The sequence below is a fragment of the Mustela nivalis genome (genome assembly GCF_964662115.1).
Source record: "Mustela nivalis genome assembly, contig: HAP1_SCAFFOLD_2391, whole genome shotgun sequence".
Classification (NCBI taxonomy): domain Eukaryota; kingdom Metazoa; phylum Chordata; class Mammalia; order Carnivora; family Mustelidae; genus Mustela; species Mustela nivalis.
The window spans coordinates 310-8,727 of NW_028134274.1; the positions used below are offsets into that span (position 1 = coordinate 310).

Consider the following 8,418-nt stretch of genomic DNA (forward strand, 5'->3'; position numbering starts at 1 on the left):
CATCATCGTGCTCACAGCCTGGTGACAAAATGCCTATTTCTTAAAAGACTTTTGGTTCTCGGTGTGAAGGAGAAGTCAACATGCTCAAGAACAAGGGCTCTTCTGGTCTGGGCTCTCACGGTGGGCACGAGGGGCTGGTGGGGACCGCAGGGAGGGTGTGCGGATGCCAAGGCCAGAGCCGGTGGGCCCTGCTTCCCTCCACGTCCCAGTGGAGAGACGCGCACGTGTTCCCAGCCCGCGCCCCTACCTTGACAGAGCGGCAGGTTGTCCCACGTCCCGTCATCACGGCACAGAGAAACCATGTTGTACAGATCAGGGTAGCGGATCTTGAATCCCTCGTGACAGGTGACGATCAGCTTGTCTCCGTGTCTGTATGTCCTGTTATGAATCTCAGCATCGTCGATTTGAGGGATACGGCAATCTGCAAAGGTGTAAAATGGACACGTTATTTTTTTAAATTTCAGCCTGTTGTGCTTCCCAGCTTGGCACAAAGCTCTTCTTTTCGGACCTGGCTTCAGGCTTCCCTGTGATAAAAGGCCCTCGCACAGGGACTGCTAGCCCCTGGTCTGGAGGGGACTGAGGACAAGATGTCCCAATCCAGCCATGAAAGGAGCTTCACCTCCAGCCTGGAACCCTTCACACCTCGCAGTGGAGCCTCAGGCGATTTTGGAACTAAGAGAGGAAGGACAGAGCTGGGGGCTCACAATGACCTGCTAAGTGGTCCCACCCAGCCTACCGCCTCTGCCTTGGGGCAGAAGAAAAAAAAGGCCTTGCAGAACAGTGGGGGACAAGCTGGGGCCACACCGGCCGGCACCTCCCTTCTACCGGATCTGCTCCACGCGGGTAATAACATGGAAGCACATGCAACCACCAACACCACACAGCCCCCCACAGGTAGGTGACCTGCTTCCTGGAAGCAGGTGGGAGCAGAATACAGACTCGGAAAGGGTCTGTAGCCCAGCATCAGGGGCGCAGGAACAGGAAGTCCACACAGAACGTGATTGAGAGATAAAATACAGTGGATAAATTATAACCCTCCACTTCGAACACGGTCTCCTCCCAATTCCGCGTGTGTCCCCACATAACCTTGTGCAGCCATCCCCGGAGGCGTACAGAGGGGTTGCGCTCCAAGCTTCGCAAGTTTTAAAAATGAAGCAAAATCCAAGAACAGCATTTCGACAATCACAGAAACTTTCTCCAAGAGTATCTCAATGCTGTAAGACTGGGTTTCTCAGCCACTCCCGAAAGCCTTCTGAATCAGCCATATGGTTGGAATGGTGGGAGACTTGACCATGAACTGTTGGCTCTGAGGCCTGAGCCCAGGAGTCCTGAGGCTGCGGAGGGAAGGGACCCAAGCAGCCCATGGCCGGGAACACAGGTGGGTTTAAAAAGCACATCCCAGGAGTTTTGATGTAGGGTTGGGGCTGGGTTTACAGGGACCAATGAAGAATCTGACAACAGACTCTAGAAAACAGGATGACCTCTTCCCGGGGTCATTCAAAGTCAAAGCTTGGGTGTGGCATCTGCCTTCATCTCCAGATTAGCTGGAGAGCAGGGACTGCACCCCTGCATTCTCCCACATGCCCTTGGCACTCCGGGACTCCACACGTGGCTGGCAAAGAAATGTCAAGGAAGTGCGGCCATGGAGCCCCGGGACAACCCCATCAAACCTCTGTCTGCAAATTTCAGCAGGAAGCGTCCTTGATGGAAAACTGTTGTGGTTCTAGTTCGACCTCTCATTTTTGAGCTTCAAACTGTGGAAAGGGGTTTCCAACCTCTCACGTTTAACCAAAAATTTTTCTACCAGAATAGACAAATTCCCCCAAAGTCAATGCCAGAATGATCCTGACTGGAGTCACAAGGCAAGTGACAACTTGGCACCACTGCTGCCTTCTTAATGGAAACGGGAAATCACGTTTCTCAGTAGTGCTAACACAGGCATTAGTCAGAGCAAATAAAAACACCTTTATCCAGGCGCCCCTCTGTAAAACCCCAGCTGCCAACTAACCCCATGGTGCTGATTTACGCGACAAAGCCACCGTTCCCCTGACTGGCTTCCGACTTCTCCGGGAGCTGACCCAGGTCCTTAGCAGACAGCCAGCGTCAGTGAGTAAAGCCAGTGGACAGAAGGGACACTGCGGCCCGTGAGTGTGTGGTCACTGGCTGTGCAGAAGCAGCAGTCACTCACACAGAGTGCCCTGAACTCCTGACCAGATGCCTCTGTCCACAGCCAGGAGCTGGGGGCCACCACGGGGCACATGGCCCAAGGATCCCAGGGCACTACGGCCTCCCAAGTTCTGCTCATGATGGAGTCACCATGGGGACTGGCTGCTATGGAACAGAGACTCGCACTGACCAGGGAGCTGGGAGCAGGCACCGGAGCTATGGCCAGGAGGCCAGGAGGGCTGTGGCCCAGATAAAGGACAGAACAAAACAGACCAGCAGTAGCTTCACAGAAGTCGGCCCCCCAAAGCTGAGCTATGATCCTACCCTTGGCGTCTGGCGCCTGAGCCCCCCACCAGAGGAGGGGAGATAGGAAGACGAGCCTGGCCCAGCCAGGCCATCCTTAGCCGGACGTGACTATGCACTTCATGTCTATGGAAACAGAGAAGCCAGGATCTTTAGTGCCCCAAAACAAATACATATAATCTTCATCAGTTCTGAAGTTTCAAACAGAAATAAGAGAAATTTCCTACAGTATGAGTGCATCCCGTCAGCCGGAAGAATGTTTAAAAGCCGCTCCAAAAATGCCGTTACCAAGGATGACAGATAAAGCTCCATCGGTATCTGACTCTGGCAGGAGTGGGGATGTGATCAAACCCGACACAGACAGACACAAACGGGCACTTTGGGGATACAACGGAGAGGGTGCAAAGCTTCCACTTTGAGACATCCTTTCTCCCCAGACCACTGCATCGCTGCATCTGAGTCCTGCTCGTGTAATAGGGGATTTAATAGAAACAAGTCAAAGAGGGGATATTAAGGTGATATTACACAGTTATACCTAAGAACAAATTATTCAATGACATTAGTTAGCATAGAGCAGAGTCCTAAGGAGCAGAAAAGGCAAAGTTCTAAGAATACATACCACGACCAATATTTACTGGCCTTTTTAAATGCCAGTTATATGTGAACATGAACCTGATTCCTTCAAGTGCCAACTCTGACACCCATTCTCCCTAAAAAGTGTTTCCAGGAACATAACTACGTAATCGACCCTGGAGCATTCATATCCACACAGGAAAGGTGCTGGAAGCCTCGCTGTAAAGGATGGTGTTGGGTTTTGTTTACCCCTGCATTTATAACACCCGGTATTCATCCATCCAACCATCCATCTGTCCACTGGTGACTCGCTGAGCACCCAGCTGCAAGCGCTGGGCACGGAGAGTTAGGAATCCTACCCTCGCTGCATGGAGAAGGCCGCTAACAAGTTAGTAAATCTGCGAGGTAGAGACTAACATGCAGTGATTGCCGCTCGCATGAGGAGGAACAGGTGCTGAGGTCACAGGGACCTACCAGGGGCCCCTGGAATCCGGGTGCATGGGACAGGCACCCTGAGGAGATAATGTTTATGATGCAGGGCCACATGGCAAGGTGGCCTTATCGAGCAGATCTGGGAGAAGACAGCTTTAGGCAGAGGGAGAGTAAGTGCAAAAGCCAGGAGAACACGAGTGTCCTTAAAAACACACAGGAGGAGGGGACGCCTGGGTGGCTCAGTGGGTTAAGCCGCTGCCTTCGGCTCAGGTCATGATCTCAGGGTCCTAGGATGGATTCCCGCATCGGGCTCTGCTCAGCGGGGAGCCTGCTTCCTTCTCTCTCTCTCTGCCTGCCTCTCCATCTACTTGTGATTTCTCTCTGTCAAATAAATAAATAAAAAATCTTAAAAAAAAAACCACACACACAGGAGGGGGACACCTGGCTGGCTCAGTCCCAGGGTCCTGGGATCAAGTCCCGCATCGGGCACCTGGCTCAGTACAGTGTCTAATTCTCCCTCTGCTCCTGCACGCTCTCTCTCTCTGACATATAAATAATAAATAAAATCTTTTAAACACACACACACACACACACACACACACACACACAGGAGGGTCCATGTGTCTGAGACACAGTGAGCAAGGGGAAATGAAGGCCTTCTAAGTTGGGGCATACTTCATTAGGTAGTTAGGACAGGACTGGCAAGAGGTTGTCTTTTAGATAAGCTGTTTCCCAGGATGATAAAACAATAGAAGGCCTTTGTCTCCAGGCAATATTCGCAGAGCCTGCGTGTTTTACTATTGCTGATATGTTCCTGAGCCTGTCTGGGTTTTAAATGCTGAGTATCTTGGGCCAAAGGATTTATCACGGAAGTTGATCTACAAAACCAAATAAACTTTTCATTACTGAAACCTTATGGAAACCACAGCCTGCATGGGCTGCGCATAGCAGAAAATATTCATTTATTTCTAAAATCCTTTTCAAAATTTGTTTTGATTTTTCAAGAGAAAGCTTGTGTAACCTGCAAGGCTGCAAAGTTAAAGAGGAAAAACCACATGCCTGTCTCAATAAATATAGAGAAGCATCTGTATCAAGGGACACAGACTCCTACCTGCAACACAGGGAGCCACCTTCCCTACACAGCATCCACCCGAGGCCCATAGCACCCGTTCTGAATGGTGACGCTGACCATTATTAATTGAAGGATACTTGACCAACCATGCCCTCTTGCTATTAGGCATAACCACGGTGATTCCATATTTCAGAACTTCCGACAGTGCCGCCAGGGGTGTCCCCGTCTGTCCCCACACACCGTGGTCACAGTACCACAGACAGTACTCCCGGGCGCATGTTCCTTCCTGCGACCCACCTCACAGCTGGAGCTCTCTCAGCCCTGCTCAGCCACCACTCCCATGTTCGTTCCAACGCTTCTCTTACTTGTTCATTTGTTTTGTTGTTGAGATTCCACCTGTCACACACACACCTGTCCTTCTCTGTGTGATTTAGTTCACTTTACTTCTTTGTTTTAATTTTGACTCTTTTAGAAAAAGACCTCAAAAATAAAAGCAGAGACCATGCATGCTCTCAGCTTGGGGAAGCCTTTGCCTATGCTCAGTGACAGTCGAGTTCGGTGCTTCGAAGACTTCCATAAACACGGTCTATGCTAATTCCAAAAACAGTGAGCTGTCAAGGTCAGGAAAGCTCCATCCACACCCACGGTCAGGGGTGGTGGGGAGAGACGGAGCCCTTGCCCGCACTGGCACTGCCTCCCTTGCATCAGCCCAACCTGCCGCGGAGACAGTCAGCCCCCTGCCCGCCGCCAGGTAACCTCTGAGCAGTGTTCTAAACTCACACACACCCACGCAGCATGAAGCACACAGAGCAGACACCGCCACGCTTGCCAGAGGTAGGCAGATAACGCGCCATGACGAGAGACCATAGGGTAACTGCTGGAAACAAATGCCCACTGTGCCGCCCTGTCTCCCTATCAAAACCCGCCTGGAACAGACGCGACAGTGACTGAGTGGATCTCCCGAGTACCACACGTTCCTGCCTCCACGGGCAAGTCTGCTTTCTCAGGCGCCGGGGCTGGGAGTGCGCGGCTGGCTAGGGACGCAGCAGTGAGCACCCCTGGTGTGACCTGAGCTGCTCTCCTGCCTCGACAGAAACCAGGACCTGGGTCGTCATTGAGGTTGAGGAGGGACACGGTGACTTGTGACACCGAGCCTCCTTTGCGCCCGGCCTGGCCACAATGCTCTCCCGCCAGCATGTGGGGTGGGCCCCTGGGCTGGCGCGGCTGGTCCCCACAGCCCCACGAGCAGCCTCCACGGACGAGGGGGGCACTTTACCTTCTTGTGCACAGAAGGGCTTATCACTGGGGATCCAGCCGAGGGTTCCATTGAGATGTCTCACACACAGCCTCTTTGTAGGGCCCTGGAGCATGAACCCGTCTTGGCAGTGAAACTGGGTGTCAGACCTTTCAAGGAAAAGCCAACCACCAGGTGTCCTGAAGCCATTCTCAGGGACACCGGAAGGTCATCGAACCCTACATTGACAGAGAGAAGAAAAGGAGCCTCTAAATATGTGCTTCCGAGGCTGGGTCCCTAGGATGAAGCAAGGATAAACTCACTAATCCTGAGACGTGCACGCCCCAAAAGCTCCCCCATGCTCCAGATGTCCAGATCTTTCCACACAATGCCTGAGACCTGGATTCCTCTGCGGTCCCTCCCCACCCCCCTTTACTAGTTTTCCACTCATGTCTCTCCTTGTTCCCCTTCACTCTCTGAACAGCAATATTTTAAATGGGAAATGGTTTATCCATAGCAATCAATACCTGCTTTTCCACCAATTATCACTTATTTATATATGAACAGTAGTTCAGCTGGGAAACATAGGAGTCTGCCCTTTCACAGGGGCACATGAGCAAGCTCTCTCAGAAATCCGGAAGGGACAGCAATCAGCTCCCAAATGCAGCCAGGACTCCCTCCCTCCCTCTCCTCCACCAAGGCAGACAGAGCTCCCTCCCCCAGATCCCAAAACACAGAGGGTCAGCCACGGATGGGGACCAAGGCTCTGCATTTTCTTTCAGCCAGCTCCCACTTCCCACGGATGCACTCGACTGCATTCCCCTGTAAATCAGACATGGAGATACAAAGCCATCCCCCAGAAGCACGCCTGACGGGACCCTCTGTGCCCCAGCCCGGCCCCCATACACCCGCACAGCAGTGCAGGAACTCAGCACCTCCATAGGTAAGAGAAAGTGAACTTCCCGACAGACCCGTCCCTCTGCCAGACTAGCCTGTTCCTCAGACATTTCACACTCACAAGGAGGATGGGTGGGGGGGGGGGCAACCTGCCCCGGCTTCTATCTGACAGCTGACACCTGGTCCCTGTCCACTGAGGGTTCCGACACCATGCACAGGCCCACAAACACGCGCTCAGCTCAGAAGTGCCCTCTCCCTCTCTCTGGCTCGCCCGCGGCCCAAGTGAGGGTAATGGGCCCGCTCATTTTGCCCCATTCGGAGGAGCCTGGCTGCGGGCCGCTGGGCAGCTCCAGGCACCATGGGGCTGTGCATGCACCCTGGGCGCGCCGCGCGCAGGCATCGGAGAAACGCCGGGGGTCCCGGCGGAGGGTGGTCTCCTGTTGGCGCCCACCCCAGCGCCGTGGACCCTGAGGTCACTCACCGCCCGTAAGCTGTGCGGGGCCGAAGCACAGAGCCAGCTGGATCTACAGGACCACGGCCAGCAGCCTGCGAGGGGGCAGCGGCTGCTGCTGCTGCTGCTTCTCCAGAAATCCGTCTCCCGGGCTCCGGTTCATTCCATGATGCATCTTTCGTCCAGGCACCGCACCCGGCTCACAGGCGCCTGCAATCAGGAGCGGACGCGGCGGTGCCTGAGCCGCGGGGCAGCGGGGCCTCCCCTCCTCCATCCCCCTCCCTGCGGGAACCCCCCTCCCGGCCCCCACTGGCATCACCACCCACCCCCCAACCCGCCGCGCGCAACCCGCGGCAGCGCCACGAGGCGCCGCGCGTGTGGACGGCGGGGGAAGGGCGGCCTGGCCGGGATTGCGCCGGAACCTTGGCCACTAAGTCGGAAGCATCCCCGCGTCTCCTGCTGGATCCGAACTTTTGCCGGGGCCTATGCGTTTTCACTCTCGGGCACCTCGCGGCGTGGTAGCGGGTCCCCGCGCGTCCTACCCCACCTCAGGGCTCTCCGTCGTGCCCCGAGGTCGCGGGGGTTCCTGGCGCGGCGGCCCCTCCCTGGCCCGCGGGCTCCCGCGCTTACCTACGGGGCTTCTCTGGCAGCTTCCTTCCCGCCTCTGCCGCCTCCCTGCGCCGCTCTGACCCGCATCTGTGCGCGACCTCTGCGCCCCACCGCGCTAGCCACAGGGAAGCCTCGGCAGCGCCAGTCCCCCGCACGCGCCCCCCTCCGGCTCCCGCGGCACCGGGACCAATCAGAATCCCGCACGCCTGCACCTGCCTGCCCCGCGGCCAGGCGGCCTCCAACCCACGCGGGGGGCCCGCAACCTGTCAGCCCTCGGTCCCCGCGAAGGTTCCGCGCGTCCCTTTGGGGCCCGAGTGGCGACCAAAGCGGCTGAGTACCTCCCCATCCCAGGGCATCCCAGCGTTTGCCCTTCAGGATCCGCGGGTACTCCGATCCGAGGCCTGTGCCTTGGAACTGCCCTGGCCTCTCCGAGCGTCTGCGCCGCTTGCGCGGGTGTCCCGCGGGGGGTCTGCGGGGTGGGGGTGCGATCCTTGCAGCTGAAGAAGCCTGGGTACCCGGGAAAGGGAGCCCTCTGGAGGGGTGGGGCCTCAACCCGAGGGGTTCGGGTGTTGGCTCACAGTCCTCAGGGGGTAGCCTGAGCCTCCACGTGGTTCTTGGAGCACAACCCGGCACCCGCATAGGGGTGGCCCACTCCCCCGACCCCTTTCTCCTCCGCCCACC

At 55.9% G+C, this 8,418-nt stretch overlaps 1 pseudogene across 1 annotated transcript; it reads right to left on the bottom strand.

The window, feature by feature from the left end:
• Positions 1-247: 247 nt before the first annotated feature.
• LOC309858425 (sushi domain-containing protein 4 pseudogene) lies at positions 248-7,823 on the bottom strand (annotated as a pseudogene). Its single transcript has 4 exons — positions 7,759-7,823; positions 7,159-7,338; positions 5,823-6,019; positions 248-421 (listed from the first exon to the last, which is right to left on the bottom strand). The product of its transcript is annotated as a sushi domain-containing protein 4 pseudogene (transcript).
• Between the last annotated feature and the right edge of the window lie 595 nt (positions 7,824-8,418).